This window comes from Amblyomma mixtum, chromosome 3, assembly GCF_055824585.1.
Source record: "Amblyomma mixtum isolate Tamu chromosome 3, ASM5582458v1, whole genome shotgun sequence".
In the NCBI taxonomy this organism is placed as follows: Eukaryota; Metazoa; Arthropoda; class Arachnida; order Ixodida; family Ixodidae; genus Amblyomma; species Amblyomma mixtum.
The window spans coordinates 346,006,670-346,029,751 of NC_143014.1; the positions used below are offsets into that span (position 1 = coordinate 346,006,670).

The window sequence follows — 23,082 nt, forward strand, 5'->3', positions numbered from 1 at the left end:
CTTTAAAAACATTGCCAACCCCAAAATGGGATTTCCCCAAACTCGAGTTTGAGTATTAAGTTGCTCAACGGCAGCTTGAAGTGTGCTGCAAATATGCTAAGGCGGGCTGCCAATTTGTTAGAATTTAAGTATTCTTTGGAAGAATTAACTGCGGATTTACTGAAGTACACTCCAAATACGTTGGCAACTCGCAAATGCCATTTCCCGAAACGCGATTTTGAGCACTCGACTGTTCAACGGAAGCTAGAAGTGTGCTGCAAATACGTTTAAAAGGACTGCCCGTTTGTTAAAATTGAAGTATATTTCGGATGAATTACTTTCATATTTACGAAAGTGCACTTTTAATACATTCGCAAGATGGTAAAACTGCATACATATACTTTTACAAGGACTGCCCGTTTTGTAAAATTGAAGTGTACTTTAGATGAATTAATTTATTTCCGAAAATTCACTTTTAGTACACTGACAAGATGCTAAAACTGCATACTTTGTTTTTCATGTATTTGAAACTGCTCGGAGTATGCTTTAAGTGAGGTATTTTTGGCATATTTTCAGAATATATTTCGAATACCAACCATGAAATTTCAGGAACGTATTTCCTACATATCTTTAGTGCACTCATGAATACAAAATATTGTTACGTGACGGCAAGCGATGAAGAAAGGACTGCATGACCGATGGCGATGATATGATTTAATGTCTGCGAGCCTAGCACGAGCGCTCCTGCCCATGCCAGAGCCCGCTTCGTCGTCTTCTAGTCCGTCCCATGACTCGGGGCCACGAAGCGATCGTCCCGATCGCGCGAACTAGAAGAATACCACAGACGATGACAAGCAGCACGTCACGATGGGCGTGGAAGAAAATATGAACAGAGAAGAGAAGATGAAGGGCTTTCCGTCACGATGAAAGAGATGATGAGCGGGTGAGGCCAGGTCCACGAAGACTGAGGAGCCACCGGTTTCTGGAAGTCAATGTCGAGGCCCGTGGACACACCCAACGGCAGGGGCTTGGGTACTTGTTTCTCGTGCGAGTGTCGGTGGTCAATGGGTTCTCTGGTCCGTGGCGGCGGTTCTCTGGTCAGTGGCGAAGGATTTCAACTTCGAATCCAAATCTCTTAGCTATAAACACACCTTTCGCTGCCGAACAAACGGCGACGAAGCCACAAAATGACGAACTATCGAATTTTACTAACAAGAAAAATTTAAGAGTTGTCCCCGGTATCTTTAAACGGCAGCTGACACGACTGAGAAGCGTCCTTCGCCGCTTCTCAAACCCCACAGCCACATCAAGCATCCTGTCACGTAACTCTACGCACCATCGCCTGAATCGACATCCGGATGGATACAATCAAATTTGAATATGAAGTGCTCAATTGTTTCTACCTATCTACCACCCATTGCACATGTGTCAACTTCTTCGTTATTTTTTTTGTGGCTGCACGTTCTAAGACACCCTTACCTAGCTTCAAAGAGTAGGGTACTGCCGTCTGAGTTATCATAGAACAATTGCATCCTGATCTGCCTTTTACAGTATCGATATAGATCTACACAACGCTTCTTTTCCATTGAATTAATCACATTTTTACCTTCCGCGTTCTTAATCTCACGTTTAATGCTCTTTTTTTTCTCCGTCCTTGTGTCCGGCCTACTTACTGGTTGTTTCGTAGTTCTTTTCCGCCAATGTGAGTCAGCACTCATTCTGTATAAGTATTTCAATACCTTAGCTGCTCACCAGTCATTGTCCAATTTCCTCAGGCGTTCTTGATATTTTATACGGAGCTTCTCGTGCTTCGAACGATTCCCACCCCATATCCCCCTGTGCTGCCTCGTTTGTGGTTTTTCCGTGGGCACCTAATGCTAATCTTCCAACAGCTCTCTGATTTACTTCTCATCTCGACATAACTTCTGCCCTTAAGCACAGAACCGCATTCCCGAAAGTAAGCCCCAGCACCATTATTCCTTTCCAAATACCTCTCAGCACTTCCTATTTTTTGTACGCTAATAATGCCCTATGTATAATTATCCTGGCATCTCTTCACCCTTTTGCCCTAACAGATTGTTCTTGTTTGTCTGTGCATATCTGCCTTTCCTTTAGCCATAATCCAAGATAATTGTATTCGGCCACTCTGGGTATTTCATGGTCTTCTATTGTAAGCACCTGATCAGTTGCATCGTTGAAAATCATAACAGCTGACTTAGTTGCGTTAAAACTGACACCTAGAGCGTTTCCTTCGTCTCCATAACAATTAACCAGAGCTTGCATATCTTCCTGGCTATCTGCTAATGATACAATATCGTCCGCATACATTAAACCCGGGTGCTCATCGGCATTGCCGCTTAATCTGTACGACAGTTCTTAACCTATATTACTTCGTTGTAGCCTTCTTTCCGTATTTATCACATAAAGCAATAACAGCAGAGTGGATAGAGAACAGCCATGCCTTAGTCCTTTGTGTACCTCCACAGTTCTCGCACTTTTTATCCCTTCCCACGTGATTTCAACTTTACTAATGCGAAAGCATTTTTAAGCTATGTCGGTGGGGTCGTGTCATCGCAAAACATGTCCGCAGGAGTTACGTCCTCATTAGAGGTAGCATCAAACGAGTGGTTGTAATCGAAAGAGGGGGATGTGCGGACGCTGCGCAAAAAAAAATATGGCGATAAGGTGATTAGTTAATTATTTAGTCAAAAATGTCGAAAAAATGTCTAAATAGCGCTGGCGTCGATATAGTGAGTGGACAGAAAAGCAGCCGTGGACGAGTAAATAGTGCAAAAAATGCAGAGAAGAGAAAATAAAGTTCGAAATGAATTGCTATCTATTTTATGAGTGGTAATTAATCAAACAAAAATTTGACTGACATAGATTAAGAACTTAATTAATTCGCAGAAAAAACTTTTCGATGGCTGAAAAGGCTGGACGGGAGTATGGCAAGTGGACGGAAAGGAACCACGGCGCCAAATTTGAAAAACCAAAATGGTTGACTGTGATAAAACAAGCTATAATTAGAGTAAAATAATAGATATATATTTAGAGCTTAAGATAATAGCGCTAATTCAGTAGTTATAGAAACAAAAAGGAAATGATAAACAGAGGCAAAGAGAGGCGACGAGTGCCTAGGTGGCGTCCGTGCTTTCGCGTTCTCGCAGTGCAGGTCGCCGTAGTGATCTCTCAATTTTCATCTCGGTTGATTTCCTTCAGAAATTCAGTCACCACCTGGCCGATACCTTCATCTTTCAATATGTCCCACATGAGTTCTCTGTTCACGATGTCGTAGGCACCGCTTATGTTTAGAGAGGCTAAATACAAAGGTCTGTTTTGCGCCCTAGCTTGGGCCGCCCTCTGTGACAGAGCGCAGAGGGTGACCTTTAAACTTTCTGAAATGCCCTGTCAGAGGAGGTTCGTTGAAAGAGCACCAACAGCAGCTAAGAGAACTGTGTTGGAGCGATGGTCTAGGAAGCATCAGCGCGAAGCACAAGCTGCCGGCTCAGGCGAATTCTTTATCTGGGTGGATGCCTAGTTTAACCAATTTTTGTTTCGCAGTCCTCCTGAAAGCAAACGAGCAAGACGAATTTTTTTCGCCTGGTCAGTGAAGATGGCCTGGAGACGGCATATTTATTTATTGCGCCTCATATTCATCCGGCTTATGGTTCTGTTAAACGTTGAAAGTATCTGTGTCTGCACTGTCTGTCAGTTGTCTTAAAGCCGCAGCGGGGGTCTTGTCCTTTGAGCATCCGCCTCGCATGCTGGAGGTGCGGGGTTCGATCCCCAGTGCCGGTGCCGATCCCCACCGGTGATACAATGGGTACAAGCTTTCCCTGGCCTGGTGCTCGCGTGAATCAGGATGAGGCACTTGGTAAATGGGTCTTTAACCCCACCTTAAGCAAACGAAAGCAGCTTCTGCCATGGTACTCTATGGCCGCAGATGCCCTTGGGCCATAAATATTCATTATCGGGTTGATGTAGCGTCACAAACTAAATTTATTCTTTATGATGATGACACCAGTATATTTACTGCCTGTCCAAATGGCAATGACGCATTTGCAAAAGCAAACAATGTCTTGCGAACTTTAGATATCTGGACGAGAAATAAACACCTAAAGGTTTAGGCTACAAGAACAAAAGCAAAAATTCAGGGGACACTTTGACTGTCTAAAGTGCGTAGAGGCGAAAGCATTTTCAGCACCACTTTGACTGCCTCTGTGGCACTGGTGGCGTCCAATATAATTGAGTACTAATTACTAATTGATTACAACTCACTAATTAATGGTTAATTACTGATTAATGCCTGAATACTAATCAACTGCTAGTTGATGACGCTTAAGCTTCGCCTTTAGGAGTGGAACGGGACAGCATGTTGTAGCGCTGCCAGGGAGTCCACGGAACGCCACCACCCGTTCGGCGCGATGCCTTGCCCTTTGAACGCAATGCTTTTTGAGGAAAGGAAATGGCGCAGTAATTGTCTGTCATCTCGGTGGACACTTGAACCGCACCGTAGAGGAAAGGAGGAAGTGGGAGTGAAAGAAGAAAGACAAAGAGGGGCCGTAATGAAGAAAATTAAAATTGTATTTGAGGAAACGAAATTACGCAATAACTGTCTCACATATCTCGGTGGACACCCGTCAAAATTCAGGGGGGCACTTCTTTGACCTAAAGTGCGGTCATTGATGGGTGGTTAAGATGTAAGCTTCGCCTCTAAGAGTGGAACGCGACAGCGTCTTGCAACGCTGCCAGGCAGTCAATGGAACGCCATCGCCCATTCGGTTCTACGCCTCGCTCGTCGGTAAATTGGTTTTTGAGGAAAGGAAATTTGTCTCTGATATCTTGGTGGACACCTAAACCTCGCCGGAAGAGAAGGGAGGAGAGTGGGAGTGAGCGAAGACACCGTATTCACTAGACGCGCCTTTGTTCGCTCCAAACTATCGAGCTGGCATGGCGGACTGGATAGCATACTCGTCTCGCACTCCGAAGACCGGGGTTCGATTCCCGAGCTCGACCAATTTTCTACTCGGTTTTATTTATTTATATGGCCCGACTATAAAAGTTAATTAGCGTAATTGGGTAATTAAGCAATTAACTAAACTCAGTCCCTCTTACTTGGAGCATCACTATACGATCCCTTCAATTGGTTGCACGGTTACTAGCCGAAGTAGAATTGGCCCGTTTGAAGTTCGCGCACTGTGACGTCACGACCGTTTCGACCAATTGAAAAGCGTGACATTTCTGTCGACAACTCCTGCTTACAACGATGAGGCATTAAAGGCTTTCGCCTTAATAATTTTTCAACCTAGAGGTAAACAGGCTGCCAAGATTACTGACCTAATATTTAAATCTTCGAAGATTGAAACTTTGCAATGCGTTAAAGTTCGTGGAGTACATTCTTCCGAACACTTGCAGTGGGATAATCACTTAATTTTTGTGTTCAAGAGACTGAGCAGTACGGTAGGGATGGTTTGGTTTGGTTTGTGGGGTTTAACGTCCCAAAGCGACTAAGGCTATGAGAGACGCCGTAGTGGAGGGCTCCGGAAATTTCGACCACCTGGGGTTCTTTAACGCGCACTGACATCGCACAGTACACGGGCATCTAGGATTTCTCCTCCAAAGAAATTCAACCGCCGCGGCCGGGATCGAACCCGCGTCTTTCGGGTCAGCAGCCGAGCACCATAACCACTGAGCCACCGCGGCTGCGTACGGTAGGGATAGTAAATCGAAACAGGTGTCTTTTACCGGAGAGCGTGGAGTTGATCATATACAGGTCTCTGTTCGCATCCTACTTAAATTATTCATTTCTAGTTTGGGGCATAACCACAGAGGGTAATCTAAAGAAAGTTACTAATAACACAAAATAAATTTCTACGCAATATTGCTAACGTCTCATATCTGCAAGCTACCTCTCAGCTTTTTAAACAGTTATGTTCAGAGCTAGTGAGCTATATAGGTTTAGGTTATCACGACGATATTATATTGGTCAAAAGCGCGGAAGAAATACCCTTACCGACACTGCCAGTCTATGCTTAGCCGATTCAGTGTACACCACCAGGTCTGCCCCATTTTGGAAAATATCTACCTGCCGGACTAATTTAGGGTCGACAAATGCTGCATGATCTGTTACCACGTATGTTAAATGACTATGTAAATCAAGGTATCGATATTTCTAAAGTGCAGCTTTCTGATCTCATCCCCATGTTCATCCGTTGAATCTTACTCTATTATTTTGTGTACCATGTGATATGCGCTCAATTGGTGCAGTATGATGTAGTTTATTTCGATGAGTTGAATGTTTCTACCACTTGCTACGGTTCCATTTTTACTGTTGTATACTTTGCTTTATAATGACTGAGCTAGCTGCGTCCTAGAACACTGTTTTTTTTTTGTGCTGTTCTCGCTGCTGCCAGTCCCTGACAAGTGGGGCCAAGGACACCTCAAGCCGTGCTTCAACGGCTTTTCCCTTGGCTCCTTTTTCACTGTATAGTGAGAAACAAAATAAAGATGAATGAATGAATGAATGAATGAATTAATGAGTGAATGAATGAATGAATGAATGAATGAATGAATGAATGAATGAATGAATGAATGAATGAATGAATGAATGAATGAATGAATGAATGAATGAAAAGATAGTATACGGACCGAGCACAAGAAAGTAAGGACCGAGTGCGTCACTCGACCAGAAAAAGAAATAAGCCCGTATTTCTACTGCCCTCATAGAAATAGTGTCTTACTTTCTGGGATGAGAGGAAATGTTTTCGTTTCCACTATCCGTTCGTTTTCAGGTTTTATTTTTTCTCGATTCTGGGGAGGGGAGGGGGTAAAAATCTGACCATATTGTTTTTAATTCAAATTCTGGCACGAATCGGGTAATTCTGCAAAAGTTTCCGTAAGTTGGTTTTTTTTCGCGTCCATTGTTTTGGAGCAAAATGCAATTTACTGCAACCACTCGTTGTTGTGAAGAGTGCAGGCTTAACTATTTTTTGCTCAATATCTCACAAACATCGAAACAAAAGGTTCCTAAAAACAAATATGTGCAACAAGTGAGATTCTTCAGTTATTAGAATTATTTCGCCGCGTTAACTGCTCTTATACGCAGCACTTCATGTGACAAGCATACGTGGCCTTCGAGGCCTGCGTAACTTGTACACTGGTAAAAAAATTGTTAAACATTAAAGAGGCTATTTTAAACGGTCAAGAGCCCTGGAGCAGGACGTCTTTAGCCGGTATAGAGCTTGATAAATGATGCCGAATAAATGCCTGATGAGTACCCGTGTTTTTGTTTTGGCCTCACTTCGAAAAGTGACATCTTGAACCCATGCTCAAATTTACTTCGTGAAACAAGCGCTACTACAACAACAGGACGGCAACTACAGGGTTCAGATTAAGCCACATGATGAATAACAAGCGTTACGTAGGGTTCAGTCGCCAGATGAACGAACATTCCTGTTAAAATTGCACACGGCATCTGCTGATTTTCATGCGGCGTCCTCAGTTTTGTTCACCAAAACCTATAAGCTCTGTATGCCCTTTCATACATACGTATATATTAACGAGAAACTCACTCTCTTAGGTCTGTGTGTGCTCTCTAGAAGTTGCATTTTCAGGGATAAACTGGGTTTAATCGTAGTAATAAAAAAAAACCTTAGAGTGCACGGGCAAAGTGGAGAAAAAATAAGATTTTGACGGTATCAGGAGCTCTTTTCACCAGATTTTTCTGCGATAGGGTCAGTTTTCTTGTTTTTTGCTTGTTTGTTTCTTGTTTCAAATAGTCAATCTTTTGAAAGAAGAGCGTAGCATGAAGACAACACACAGAAGAGGCCAGGACAGGGCGGGCGGTACACTTGCCACTGAATGAGATTGAAAAGAGTTCCGTCGACCACCAAAAACTTGCAAGCTCAAACCCGAAAAGATTGCAAACGCAATCATGGTAACAAGACTTAGACAATTGGGCGAGTTTAAGTATGCTTGAAAGAATTTCTTTCTCCAGCAGGTCAACGGAGGGCGCCACTACGGCATTTCTCGATTTTATGCGCTCTCTAGAATTCCTTCTCTGGCCAACACAACGTTGCTGTATCCTTTGAAAGCGGGATTCCAGTAAGGCGATTTAGCAACAACGAGCTCGCAAGCTGTCATCAGATCATACTATGGACTTACTTTTACTTCAACGCTATCCAAGGGGAACCTCAATGCCACTCAAGCGAGAAATGTTTCGTGGGAAAACCATGCGAAACTTAGTCTATTTTTTCGGAGTAGAAAGCCCTAGAAATACATTGGGCAAAAAGGGTCCTTCCCTCCAAGAGTTACCCATAAATACGCCACTTCGCTGGCCCCTTATCTTTGAGATAAGAAAGTTCAAAAATGGCCCGCGGAAATAGGACCTCTCCCCTCCCCCCCCCCCTTCCCGCACACACACACCCTCCTGCCTTTTGTGCGTCACCTCGGCAGTCAACTCTGTCGGAAATGATGCAGGTAGCTCGTGACATCCCCGAAACAGCGAAGGCTGTAGTCACTGCTTCACTGTGCCTTGGGTGCCATACATAACAATGCAGCCAGTTTGCGGTTAATTTCCGGCCTATTGGTACTTATAGCAGCTTTTCACATCGTCAGCAATATTCGCGTACGACGGTACGAGTCCACCATGCCATTGTAGGACCAAATAAACCGAGAACAAACTTTTTATTTTGTCACTGAAGGAGAAAGGTTGCGATGTGTAGAACCCACGAGATTCCAGCGTGATGGATGCGGCCTCCTTTAGTACATTCGACAGCAGGCAAGTAGAGAGGTACAAGTTTCGAAAGTTATATTGTACAATAATAAACAAAAAAAACTCACAAAGAAATTTATATGAAGGGAGAAAAGCACATTGAACAACTTGAACACTTCAACAAGCAAAACCACGTGAACAAACAAAAAGTGTCTAGAGAAAGTGTCTAGAGGAAAGTGTCTAGAGAACAAAGCGGTCTAGAACACCACACATTAAAAAGAGCAACAGAAAAGAATGAATTAATGGAACAGGACGGGGTTAAATAAACTTGTTCGGCTCCTTTGCTGCGCGTTCTCCCCTTCGATTGCCGGGCTGGAGCGCGGGGACGAACCTCCTGCGTGAAGCCCCGCATGGCTCTGCTGCTCCGGCGGTGGCATGCGTACTGGGCGATGTGGCGGACGCCTCTTGCCGGATGCGTCCGTCGACGGGCTGACATGCAAAGAGGACGGCAGAGACAGCGCCATTGTCTGGTCATTTGTGCAAGTGCTTAGGCGGCAACAGAACACAACGCTTCGCGCCCAAGGTAGAGTACTAGAAGAGTCTTCTAGGACACTCTACCCAAGAGGGCTGCGGTGATAAAAAAAAAAACGAAACACGAAAATGGCTGCGGCTTAGCTCGGCTAGGCTCGCTTACGCAACCAACAGCAGGATGGTCCGACGCAGCTTGCCGCTAGCGCCACTAGGACCGCGCAGACAACTTCGGCACAGGTGGGCCAGCGCCCTCGCCCCCTCCTTCCACCTCACGATGGTTGCACTGAAGCGCTGGCCCGGCTATTGGCCGCGAGATCGACCTATAGGTGGCGGCACAATCCCTCCACTAGTGTGGATCGGCAGCTTGCGGCGTCCGCTGAAACGTACGCTCATAGAAGGTTTTCTGTCGACGAAAACGTGTCCTCTGCATTGAATGAGTGTTCTACTGCCTGAAATGTTTTCATTTTGCACAGAAAAGCGTAAAATCGGCAAACGCTGCCCAAAAGAAGCGCGGATTTCCTCAAGTTTTTGTGTGCGTTTTTCTTGTACCCCGGTGGCAGACCTGGTATATTTATTGCTTCGCACTTCCCTAACGGCAGTTTTCCTTTCTTTTCCATTTTATATCATTGCGCGTGCCACCGTCCGTACCACAGACGTGATATATTGTACGGGTGGCGCAGGGGCAAATTTAGTGTGAGTGACTGCCAGCGGGTGCATTTCGCCTCATGAAGTGCAACTGTGGCAGGATACAGGGCTACACTTAGTAGATAAGTGCCATGCGCAACGTAATTTTTCCGTCAACGTACTATGCATGCGCTTTTTCTCGCCAATTTTTCTGTGAAGACGCCGCTGGACCTGTCTTCCAGGACAGCCGCTTCACGACCAACTTCAGGATGCTGGTTGCTGTGCTAATATTTTCGCATCCCACACAGAGGCCCACGTGCTTTCTACCCTGACCTGCCTCAAAAAAGACACGGTCTGGTTCACTAGCGTTCTCGAGTCGAAGATTAAGCGGGTTAAATGCAGCGTCGGCAGTCTACCTCCCGCCAAGTGTATCCACAAATGGTGAGCGCACGTATCTGGTCTGAAAATACGGCACCGGCACTTTTTCGAGCTGCTCCAAAAAAGTAAATAACGTCGGCTTTGCACAACAATTTTCCTCTCACAGGAAAGCTGACTGCTCACGCGTGTACCGTGTCAGAATGTTTTAGCCGACTGGAGTGAGCTCGCCGAACTCACTCGAGGCTGATTTTTACAACCAATTTCAGTGCAGTTAATAGTGTGGCGCCGCGCAAATGACTTTGAACTCGAGTATAAATCGTTTAAAATGACAGTACAGCCATGTGACAGAAGTATTACGGCCACTGAAGTTTAGGAGCTTCAGCGATTAATTTTTTTATATGTTCATGGGCAGGTTATAATCAGTCGCCGCGAAGATACTGCACATAACTGGATATGAGTGCGGTTACGTGTTTGAAAGGAGTTTTCAGACAACGAAGATTTCTTTCGCTCTTTAATTATCAGCAGTGCCAGTATTACACAAAACAAACTTAAGGGGTATTTGGAAACGGGGTACCGGAATAATCGTCAAGAGGTACAGAGGACAATGGGAGGTAATTGAAGGGTTTTGATAAGACCGCGGAGCCGAGGGCAGGGAAAACAGCGCCTGTGTGACGCTGCATGGGACCGACACTTTGCTTTCAGCAATGTCTCGTTTCCTTCCCACCACACGAGAGTGTGACTCGGCACCTGCGGGTGCTCCGGCGTCACACCGATGTCGATGCACCAGTGAATCGTCCGGAGAAACGCACCCTACCGGCCCCACTACGGGCCACGAAAAGTTTTCCGCACGTTCACACGGGTAATCGAGAGAGCGAGTTACGGCGGATAATTTCAATTTTCCCCATCCGAATAATGCGGATGATTGTGCGCCGTTTCGGATAGATATATTCAACACGAAAAGACCAGTGGTGCTCGTCCGTGGTTTGTTATATCCTTTCGCAGAAAATTTTGCTTCTCGCAAACTAGCTATCATATACACGGCCTTCTATGGGAATCAATGGGTGCATTTGAGGCCGCTCCATTGTTACCACGTACACTTGTTAAGAAAAAGAGGACGAGCAACACGGTTAAGCACACTTAAACGCTTAACCGTGCTGCCATCCTCTCTCTTTGTCCCTTGTTAACCTGAGTCAGTCGTAACTAAGCACCACACACAAATGCCCTCATCGGTATGGAACCAGCTAGCCTAAACGCAAGCTACAGTTTCTACGGGAGCTTCCAACGAGAATAGCCATGTCTTCACTGAAATCATTATTTTTTATCAAGCGTTTCGTCGTACCGAAGATCCATCGTATACAGACTGCGGCGAAATGCTGCGCACATGACTGATTCCCTTATCTCAAGCTGCTCTTGTTTGCACTGCTGAAGCTGAGCTGTGTAAAAAAAAAATTGCATTCGTGACCTCGCGTAAATACCCTTTCTTATGGCACTGTGTTGAGTTCTCACATGCAACGCGCACCGCTGCCACATAGCTCTACATATTCAGTCAGCAAAATAGACGGCTGCACACTACACCTATAAACTCACAAAATGCCATGCAGATCGGCAAGAGGGCAAATAAGCGTGTTTCAGGCGGTTCTATAAAGCACACTAGCTTTAAAAGAGTTAGCTGGTGGGCTAGTTGGTTGTCCGACATAACGAAAACATTGTAGCGCCGAGGCGTGCAATACACAAGAAAGGAGACAACACGGGCGCTTAGCATTTCTCAAGCAACACAGGTAATCGGTCCAATATTGCAAATGGATGACTTCACTGAGGTCCTTTATGGGACCGGCCTTTGCCAATACGTTTCCAATACTAGGTCGATTGTCTGTGCTGCTTGGGTTGGGACATAAGCCTTGTCACATTAGCAAGCACATTACCATTTGTCTGTTCCTCTGCATGCATACATTACGCATACTGTTCCTATTCATGAGCAGATCAAATATCGAAAGGGGAGCCACTCTGCTACCACTATCTCAAACGCAGAAAATTTGTGAAGTATTTGCCGCCTTACATTCATCGACAGCCAACCTGTCAACAATGTTTATAGCGACTGAATATAGCGCATAGTAGGACAGGACACAAGGAGACATGAACAACACGAGCGCTATGTGTTCGTGTTGCTAGTGCCTTCTTGTGACCTGTAATTCTCTCGCTATGATCATGCACCAGCAAGCCCGAAAAGCCACGCTTTTAAACAATGTTTTAAACAAAGGCTTCTTATGTTATCTTCCCCAAATCAAAAACAATACGTGCCTTGGCTCGTGACGCTAACCAGGTGAAGCGACACACAAAGTTTCGCACATCCAGGAAGGTGAAACAACTTTTACTGACCACATTCTTCGTTAACAGCACACACGGTGAGCTGATGCACTAATCAGGCAGCCTAGTTATTTCGGCAGCCCCGATGATTGCGCCGATCATCTATTCTCTGTGTCTACCCAGCACTTTGCATAGAGTTAATTCAGGCACGTAGGTTTGTGAGGGCAAATCTCTGCCGTTCAATGTCAGATTTCTGCAAGCTTGCTTAAAGTTGGTTTTCTGTTCCAGCAATCTTTCTCTAGGCCATCTAGGTGTTTGACCTGCGTATTGTTTTCCGCACGTCCGTAGCACAGAATATACCACGGCTATTGGTCATTCTACGAAGGGGTTTTGATGCTTTACCATGCATTACAATTTCTTTCCTTGCGGGTCAGCATTCACACGCAGGCAGAGGCTCTTAAACTTGTTCAGGGCGGTCAGCACCATGTCCACGCTTGCTTTTCGAGCAATCTTTTTTAAGCGTCGTTGAACGTTACGCTCATACGGTAATGCCATAACCTTTTTTTTTTCTTTGCTTTTCCCAGGCTCGCCTTCTGTCTTAAGATTAGCACGCGTCATGTTCTTTGTGTTCGTGCCGTGTCTTGGACACGTGTTTTTTTTCCTTTTAGGGCAGATGAATAAGAAGTTTGCGTTTTCTTTTTTCGAATAAACATTCTTGAATTCAGCACTTGTCTCTTGTCTATGTCCCTTCGTTCTGCGCTTTCACTTCCAAATGGATAACCCACATGCCCATGCTGCTAGTCAGCCAACGTTCTTGCCTGATAAAAATTTGTGGATCTGCTAGCACTCTACTGATAAAAAAAACTGCCTCAGGAATTGCACTCTGAATGACGGCACAAAATAGCGCAGCCAGCATCCCTTAGCAACTAACCGTAAATTCTGGGTCCTGCCTCACTTGTCCACGGCCGAAGCCCCGAAGCTTCATGCGTTGGTTGACCACTTCATCCTCCTGATCAGGGAATCCTAGTCATAAAGAGAGAAAGCAAGAGCTGCTCACAGCCTGAATAGGCGAGTAAGCGAAACTGATTCATTCTCTGTATCTCTTCAATTTATTTGCGCATGTTTCGTGGTGTTTTCTTGCTGCCGAAAGCCTCCTAAATCAGCCGCGTAGACTCAGGAGTTCCAATACTTTAATACTTACCATACGTTTACGAGTATCCACCTTTAGTTTCCCGCTCTTGTCCAATATCCAAGTCACCTTATAGGTTTACTAGTTTTTCTCACTTCGCTCGTGCGAATGATAATTCAATTGCAGATATCTCAGCTGATCATGTCGATACCTTTAATGGACTCTCTGACAGCCACAATACAAAACTCCTTGTCAATTCCATTGAGCGTCGTGGCAATTCATGTGTCCAATGCTTTGTTATTACAACATCTAAAAAGAGAAATTGTAATCTTCTTTGGATGACTCATGACATTTTGCATTTGCCTCGTTCCGTTCGTAGCCAAAGACGTTCTAGAAGAAGCACCGGTCCCGTGCTGTCGTGTTTCACCAGCTAGCACGCAACAGCATCATCGTGATCGTCTTTCTCGAGGCAAAAGAGAACGTAACATTAAGTTGCATATGGCCAATGATTTCTTTTTTTTTTGCATTCACTTGCATGATCTGTTAAGGGTCTTCTATCTTACCTCGCAACGCTTCACCCACTTCATCCAGAATAGCTAATGACGTCATCAGCAACCCGGCAGTAAATTCTGATTCTTTCAACAACTTCTTTTAGTCTGTGTTTGTTCTAGATAAAAAATTTTATCCCACCACTTTTCAAATAAAATGTTATCAAGGAATCAGTGACATTTAGATCAATAGTTATGCATTCTAAACCTTATATTAAACATATTTGCTGACAAATGCAGCAGTCCGGACGGAATATACAATCCGTTCCTGTTTCGCTACTCCGTGTGGTTGTCAAAATATCTTTCCACCATAACTAATAAATTGTTATCTGGTACTGTTCCTTCTTCCTAGAAATAAGCCGAAGTGTTTCCTATGCAAATATCCAGTGATAAGCAACGTTTCTCAAACTATAGGTCAATTTCACGACTTCGCAGTCATGCAAAATGCCAGAACACTTCATTCATAAACACATTATGCTTTTTTTAGTGAAATAATTTGCAGTCTGACGTAAAACATTGGTTCAGACGCGGGTTTAGCCCGGCAGCGTAATTAGCTGAGTTAACGCATCGCATTTCGCTTTGCCTTGATGTTGGCAATCAGGTTGATGGTATTTTTACAGAATACTCCAAAGTATTTAACACCGTTAAATTATAAACATCTTGCTAAACTTAATGCTGTTCTTAATAATCCTCCTTTTGTCAACGCCGGGATTTCAATCTTCCTCCCATGTCGCTACCACTTCGTCTCCTAGGGTGACGCTGCTACAGTTTATGTTACACCGACATCAGGAGTGCCACAAGGCCCCGTCGTTGGGCCGTTACTCTTTTTATTACTCATAAATAGGCACCGCGGTGGCTCAGCATTTATGGTCCTCGGTTGCAGACCCGAAAGACGCGGGTTCGGCCCCTGCCACGCCGGTCGCGTTTCGATGGAGGCGAAATGCTAGATGCCCGTGTACTATACGAAGTGGGTGCACGTTGCAGAACCCTAGGTGGTCAGAATTATGCGGAGTCCTCCCCTACGGCATGCCTCATTTTCTGGTTCACTTTGGGGGCGTTAAATTCTATAAATCATAATACACATCAATGATTTGCATCCAACATTTCTTCAAACATCTTTTGTAAGCAGATTACAGCGTTTTATAAGAAGTTGTTAACAGTTTTACAGATCGTTATCGCCTCCAAGAGCAATTTTTTAAGTTTTGAAACTGCTGCAAATGAAAATTATTTTGATGAAACATTCGTGATGTCTTTCTGCAACAAACCTTCCCCACATCCTTTTTTAGGCACTCTTTAAAAGGTCGTGCGGTTGAAAAGGCTCTCAGAGTGGGTACTTTGGTGTCATTTTTGTGCATAACATGAAATGGTCCAATCACATTCATTACATATGTTTGAAAGCACTAAAAATTTAAAGTTGCCTACGGTGTACGCCGGCCCATTCTGTCAGGGACACCATGTTACTAATCTGTACATATTAAATACGTGCAGGATTTGATGATTCTTCTGTATTTTGGAGCTCGCAAGGCAATATTACTATATTACCAATTTATATGCATTCCAGAAAAAAAAAGCTGTGCGACTCGCACGGCATCGGTATGACCACGATTTTCTCGCTCTTGCACTTTTTGTCTTTGAAGCGTAGCCCGCGCTCATCATGTCGCCGCGTTGCATCATTAAATTTCTTTCAAACGACAACTCTACTGAACTTGCGCCTACATCACCAACGAGAAGACATCACGGCTTAAACTTGAGACCCTCCAAAGCACACTCTAACATGTAAAATTCACTTTCTTTCCTTCGCACATTTGAACACTGTAATTCATTACCTTGGTCTAATCTCAAACGTCCACCCCGAAGCTTCGCATCCGTCATCCAAGATACATACTCCAGGTCATCCTTGCCTGTTCTTTTTATTTTCCTTTTCGTAAGTTCATTAGTCTACCTTCTAAAACTTAATTTGTGCTTACCGCTCTATTTTAAACCCTTGTGTATATTTCGTACTTTTTGAAACCCCTTCTGCCATGCGGCATATCAGCGCTGCAGTATGGATAAATAAATGAAAATAAATAAGTAAATAAAAAACGTGAGAGGGCACTGCGGAAACAGCATTGGAGCAATGCGAAAGCACTGACGCCTCCTCGCCGCCTGTAATCGCTCCTCTTTGCCTCCAGCTACGCCTGTTTGCCTCCATGTAGATTGTGACGTCACGTCTGACAATCGAATGACATCATTTATTAAACCACAGTTAATTCACCTTACTGTATAATTAATTCACATTTATTCACACTTACTTTATTTCATAACACTTAATTCACTTTATTCACAATTCCGACAAATAATCAATTATTCCATTTAATTCACACTTAATTCGTTTATTCAGAATTTATTCATTTATTCATACTTATTCACTATTAATTCACAATCTATTCACTCTAATTCAACTTTAATTCATTCCAATGTATCATTATGTGACATTATACCCACATTAATCCACCTTATTTATAATTAATTCACCTTAATTCACTGCAATGCATCTTATTTGATCTTCATATACTGCAGGTGTTTTTATAATTTGTTATTGAGTAGACTTCGATTAACTCCAAAGCCCCCGTCGTGTTACCTCTTTATTCATTTCGGACATGCAAATTTCGCGCCGCGCGTTGGCACCGCCCACCTTTCTGGGCATGGGGGTGGGGGGCGTCACTGACGCCCCACGTCTCACTGCCCACTTCCAGCGATAAAGATTTCGCACCACTCCGGCCCGGCAACGCCCACTTTTTGTCTGTTTTTTGGCTGTAAGTAATTAACTAATGATCCGATCGGCACCAATTTTCACACCCCGCATCCTCACATGATCCCCCTTCGATCACAATCACTCTTTAAACAATATCTCTTTGTTGTGCCCCGCAGATGCTGCCGACACGTTTTGCGGACACAAACCCGCCGACATAGCCGAGTAATGCGTTCGCATTAATAAAAAAAAATTATCTGTGAAGAGTTTGCTGCATTGGTTACTGGTGGCATGGTGGTGTTCTAGACTCAAAAATGAACGCTAATGGTTTGACGACCCCACACAGTGCGCGGGACACCACATACTGCGCGGGTCCACACATACTGCGCGGGTCCACACGGGAGAGGCAAGGAGACACTGCTAGACTCTGTTGGAACAAAACGCACATATTCAAGAATTGCATGGCAAAGACTACATGATGCTGAGGCTGGGGTGCCCAAGCTTACATACCGCTTTTTCAGAAGCAACGGAGGGGATGCGAAGTTCACCTTGTTCGTTCGCTCAGGCTCTGCTTCTGGCTGGTGGCTTGGGCTCCACAAGCGCCTCGAGCGCCAGAGGAGCGACTCCCAGTGGCGTCCTCCCGGGCCCTGCTCGCCACCCAACTAACTGGCTTTTTCTACACCTTTTCGCCTCCATTCGGGGGATCCTTCTTTCCAGGATGAAGCGCCTCCCTCTCCTCTAAGCCTCAGCACCTGCGGCAGTCCTCGACCTCCCCCGCATTTTCCGAAGGCTTGTGCCTTTACTCCTCCGGCCGGCGCCACTGTCACTCTTGCGTAGTATGCTTGACCAGTTTAATGATTGTTGGCGTGGGAATAAAGATGACGGCCAGGCTGACGGCCTCCAGACCCCTAATGAGACCCTGGCCCCCGACACCCGACGATTACTGGCGCCATACACTCTCTTGTTGAGCGCCTCTGAAGTCCCACAAAGGGATGAGGCCGGTGATAGTGGCCCTCCGGAGACGGGCGGTGCACTCCAACACTCGCTCATTCTCCAAAAAAATGCTCTTCCAACATTTAAAGTACATATACTGATGCCGCTTTCCATAGCGCCGCCGCAGTACGATGGGTCCGACAGCACTCTCACTCCACATGGAGCCTTCGCAGAACACCACGCTCCGGCAGTCACAACTGGACTTGTCACACTTCTGCGCTGAACATTAGCATAGATAGCCGCTTGAAACCCAGTACCAAAGCCCCTCTCTTCAGTACAGAGTGCATGACCTAAATATTTCAATATTTACAAAGTAGCTCCAACTTTCAGCGCGATCACGGTACAAAATAAAAAAGGGGCATAGCGGAAAGAAGCGAAGTATGTTACAGAACAGTGCAGGCTCATCTGTGAAGGTACTACTTCGTGGAGACAAAGACATAACTGGCAACTCCAGGGCCTTAACTCATAACCGTGAACATTGTTATTAGTTGCAATATAATGCAGAGCTACTAACAATTTTCCAGCTAGGTTGGGTAGATGCCATCAACCCAGTGTTGATCTCCGATTTTTTAGCTGCAATCGGCATTCGCAACTTTTACCGGATAGGTCTGTGCCCCTTTCTGTGGTTTGGGACTCGGCGGTGCTTGTGGCAGGGGCCTCCCCATGTGCCACCGGCGCGGCAACCTTGCGCGCTTCGCCTTCCAGCTATGCATTAAGTAGATCAGGTTGCATTCCTGTGATAACACCTCGAACCTGTCGGAAAAATGCACGATAGGACGTTTCCTGCGAATTATCTGCTCGTCCCATTTCAGAGCTGTCCCCGTCTAAACCTTGGTTTTCACATCGCTCTTTTGGTGAGTACTGAGCTGAGCGATTTGCATGCATCGTGTTCACGCACCGGCTCACGTTTCGAATTTTGAATGTTACTGGAGAAAGCTTCTTGACAACCTGACATGGGCCTCTCCACTTTGTCTGGAGCTTTCTGGCTAACCCTGTCTGCCGTTGGCAGCTCTCGATGTACACGCTGTCCTCCACATGAAACAGCGCGTCCCTGATCACGATTATGCGTCTCTGACCTTCCCTTCGCCGCTTTCATTAATGTCTCTCTTGCGTTGTCTCTTGCGGATGTCCCTTGACCGGAAGTACTCTCCGATACTTCCGGTCTCGGTCTTTATCGCATATGAGGAAGAATGGCGTGTCGCATGTGCTTTATTGCGCAGCGGAGTTATCTGCAAACATTGCATAAGGGAGGCACTAGTCCCTCTCACGCTGGTCGCGCGAGACAATATGCGACAGGAACCCGAAGCCGCTCCACTGCGCCGTTGCAAGCAGGATAGTATGGTGTTGTCTGCTTCTTATTTATGTTACGCAGCTTGCATACTAACCTCATTTGCTGCGACACGAAGTTCGTCCCTCGGTCTGTTCAAAGTTGCCTTGGAGGTCCATCTCGGAGCAGGATCTGTTCGCCAAACGCTTGCACAACCTTGCTGCATTTTGAGCTGGGATTGCCACCGCTTCTGCCTATTTCCAAAGATGATTTACAAATACCAGTATGCACCTATTTCCGGAAGTAGGCCTGCAAAAATGGCCGACTACGTCCATACTTATCCGCTCGAAGGGAGCCGAAGCCTCAAAACATCTGAATCAGCACTGGCCTGTCACCCTTGGGAGTTTTTCTCTCTAGACCGGAATGGCACTTCGCGCAGTATCCCCTAATGCCGTGTCACATGCTACTCCAGAAATAGAAGCGTTCCATTCGCTTGCGAGCCTTCGCTACGCCAAAACGGCCGGCTCAGAGCGCATCGTGAAAAGCACGAAAAACACCTTCTGTCCCCGGCCTGTGTATGACGACCTTTTCCCAAGCGCTTGCCTGTGTTCGGCCATTTCTTCTTTGGCCGCTTCCGCCTTCACAGGGTTCTGTCATTTTCAATGAAGTAGCCCAATTGTCTAGGGTCAGATGTTTTTTCCTCCAGGCTTTCGATGATTCGCTTGAGGTCAAGATCTTTACGATGCTCCTCGCACAACTCGGCCGGGTCAATTGCAGGGGCGAAATCGCCTACAGCCGGGACGGGGCTCGGCGGTTCAGAGCGTCAGCGTTTACGTGTTCTCTGCCTGACTGATGTTCGACCTCAAAGGAATATTCTTGCAGCTGTAAATTCCATCTAGCTGGCCGCGAGACACTCATCACATATTTCAAAGGATGATAGTCTGTGACTAGCTTGAACTGGAGGCCGTAAATGTAGCACCTGAAGTGCTTTACTGCCCAGACAAGCGCGAGGCACTCCATCTCTGTAGCTCCATACTTCTGCTCTGTGGGGCTCAGCTGTAGGCTAGAAGAAGCTACAGGATATTCTGTATCCTCAATAACCTGCGAAAGCACGGCACCAACTTCGGGCTTTGGCGCATCTGTGCCCATAGCCAAAGGGCAAATTGAAATCTGAATGACACAAGAGCTGTGCACTGATTAACGTTCTCTTCAGAGCCCCAGAATCATCCGCCGCATCCTTCGACCTGCGAAAAGCTATATTCTTGGCGGTTCAAGCAGACAGCGGCTTAGCTGGCTTGGCGAATTCCTCTTTTTGTCTTCGGTAGTCGCCAGTCAGGCCGATAAAGTGCCATACCTGGCTTCCAGTTGTCTGGGATGGAAAATCCGAAATATATATTAGTTTCTGCGGGTCAGGCCATACGGAGTCAACAATCTGCCCGAGGTATTTAACCTCCTTTTTTAGGAACTGGCACTTTGAAGGCCTAAGCTTGAGGCCCACTCATCACAGTCGAACCAAAATCATTTGGATGTCACGCAAATGTCTCTTAAAGATGTCACTGTATGTAACTATTTCGTCAGTATACACGACACACAACTTTCCCCAAAGGCCTGAATGGATAAAATAAGCGGAACCCTGTCAGACAGCAGGGCTGTTGACCAACCCATTGCCATCCTTATTCATTCATAGTGCCCTGAGGCTGCACTGAATGCCGTTTTTTGGCATCTGCCAGGTCCATTGCTATCTGCTAAAATTCTTCCGCCAGGACCACTACCGTGATGTACATGGCAGAGCCAAAGCTGAGAAAGCGTCTCCTGTATACTGGGGATGGGGTACAGGTCGCTTCGAGTTTCGGCATTGAGTTTGTGGTAGCCCACTAATAGTCGGTAGCAACCATCTGCCGTCTCCACTAATAGGGCCGGTGCCCCCACTGTGACTTTTAGTGTTCGACTATGCCATGATCAATCAGATCCTGCATTTGCCGCGTCATCCCCTCGCGCTGGGAGCAGCGGATGCGGTATGCGCGCTGGCAAATGGGTGCCCAAGTGATGGTTTGTATCCTGTGTTGTACAATACCACAGCAGCTCAACTCCGAGTTGGTCGCTGCTAACAGCACCGAGTATACATCCAGCAGGGCAGTCAGCGCCTCTCTATCCTCGGACTTTAGGGGAAAAAGATGGAACAAAGCGTCTTGAGCGACCGGAGGACCAGCATGCCCTAGAGGGGCGAGAACCGTTTCGGTGGGCTCACGTCTCTCAATCGCAGTTGTAAAGAAAGCTAACGTTTTGTTCTTGGAGAGGCTCAGTGTCTGCTAGCTGCAAATAACCACCCGCAGAAGCACTCTGTCGTCGCCAGTAACAGATACGAGGCGCGCGGCTGCTTTCAGACCATTGCTAAGAGAATCGACGGGCTCAAGCACTCCCACGGTGCCGCTCTCTACATCTGAATACACATAAGCACATAAAACGTGCTCCGACCAGGGAAGGACGAAAGTCTCTCTGAACAGCTTTATGGCGATTAGCGCATGCACCCCTTACTCCAAGAGTGAGACACCTACATTTTCCTTTGTAAAATAATCCTGTCTGAGATAACCGACACTCCGTTGGTAGAGACAATGTGTTTGGGAATATGTAGCAGGGATAATAGAATGCAATTCCGGTGAGAGGTCAGTGGAACCGGTAGACCCCTCTAATGCCAAGAGGATCCCCCGTTATAGCTGCAAACTTGGTTGAAACTCTGCCAGACGCTTCCAACAACTTGCGATTCCATTTGTTTCGAAGCGTGTTAAAGCCGCTTGCCTTAAGCAAGGTCGCCTTTGACCCTGTGTCTATCAGCACTTCTAGGCAGGAACCATTTATCTTGCAGCGCACAACAGGGAACGTTCGTCGGGAAAGCAAACCCCTGCCAGTTCATTTCCCCTGTTCCTTCCCCACGCACCTCAGGCTGGGGATGGCTTCTATAGTTGTTCGCAGAGCACTGGAGACTGTCCATACCCTTGTTTGAGATATGTCTCATCTGCTTCAGTTTGTGGCTCCCCTCGGCGCACGTTTGGACAGAGCCTTGCATTGTGTCCGCGACTCTTGCAAGCGAAGCACACAATTTCTTCAAAAACCTCTCAAGCCACGGCTGAAGCTTCGTGGCGTCGCCGGTTCCCGACGTATGCTGAGTCTCCGCTTCCTCCTTGCATTCTACCTGCTGCGCTAGCAGGAGTTATATGCGGCCTAGCCGCCCCTTGAAAAAGCAACCTCGGGGTTGAGCTCTGTACTCTCGAAGACGCATACTTTCCGTGCGCACTTCTAGCTTCTCATTTCGCTCCTCATCCAATTCGGCCTCCATAGCTCGGTCCAAATCGCTCGGCTTACGCAAGAGCATGAACCGACGCATGGGATCTCGCAAATCGGCCGCAAACAAAGCGGGAATTTCCTCTCTGTAGGTACTCCGCGTATTTCTTCATTAGCGGGTCACTTTCCTCCTTACTCCGTGGTGTATCGCGTGCTACGCGCTAAGTCGCGAAGCAAACGTTCGCGTGTCCTCACCAAGCACGTCTCCGGCCTCGCGGATCTTCCGTACACGCACATGACGGGGTTCATTATTGAAGAGCTCGAACGTGACCTTCTTCAATTCAGAAGATGATTTTGCGGACCGAACCTTTTCGTCTCGACATGAAAAATCATGAGCAGGTCCAGCCATCTTTCACCTCGCGATTCCCAGCAGTTGCGCATCGGACCATCTCCCCATTTTCCCAATTTTTTTAGGATGGAAAAGAAACGTTGATGGGAACCCCTTCTGATCACCCACAAACGAAGGAATTACACTTCCTAATACCACCAAGCTTGCTCCGAGCGATAGCTGCGGAGTGGAAGCTTCACATATACACACATTTTGTT

General features: G+C 46.1%; 1 pseudogene; it reads right to left on the reverse strand.

Annotated features, from left to right (window-relative positions):
• Nucleotides 1-21,134: 21,134 nt before the first annotated feature.
• LOC149356243 (uncharacterized) lies at nt 21,135-22,531 on the reverse strand (annotated as a pseudogene).
• Between the last annotated feature and the right edge of the window lie 551 nt (nt 22,532-23,082).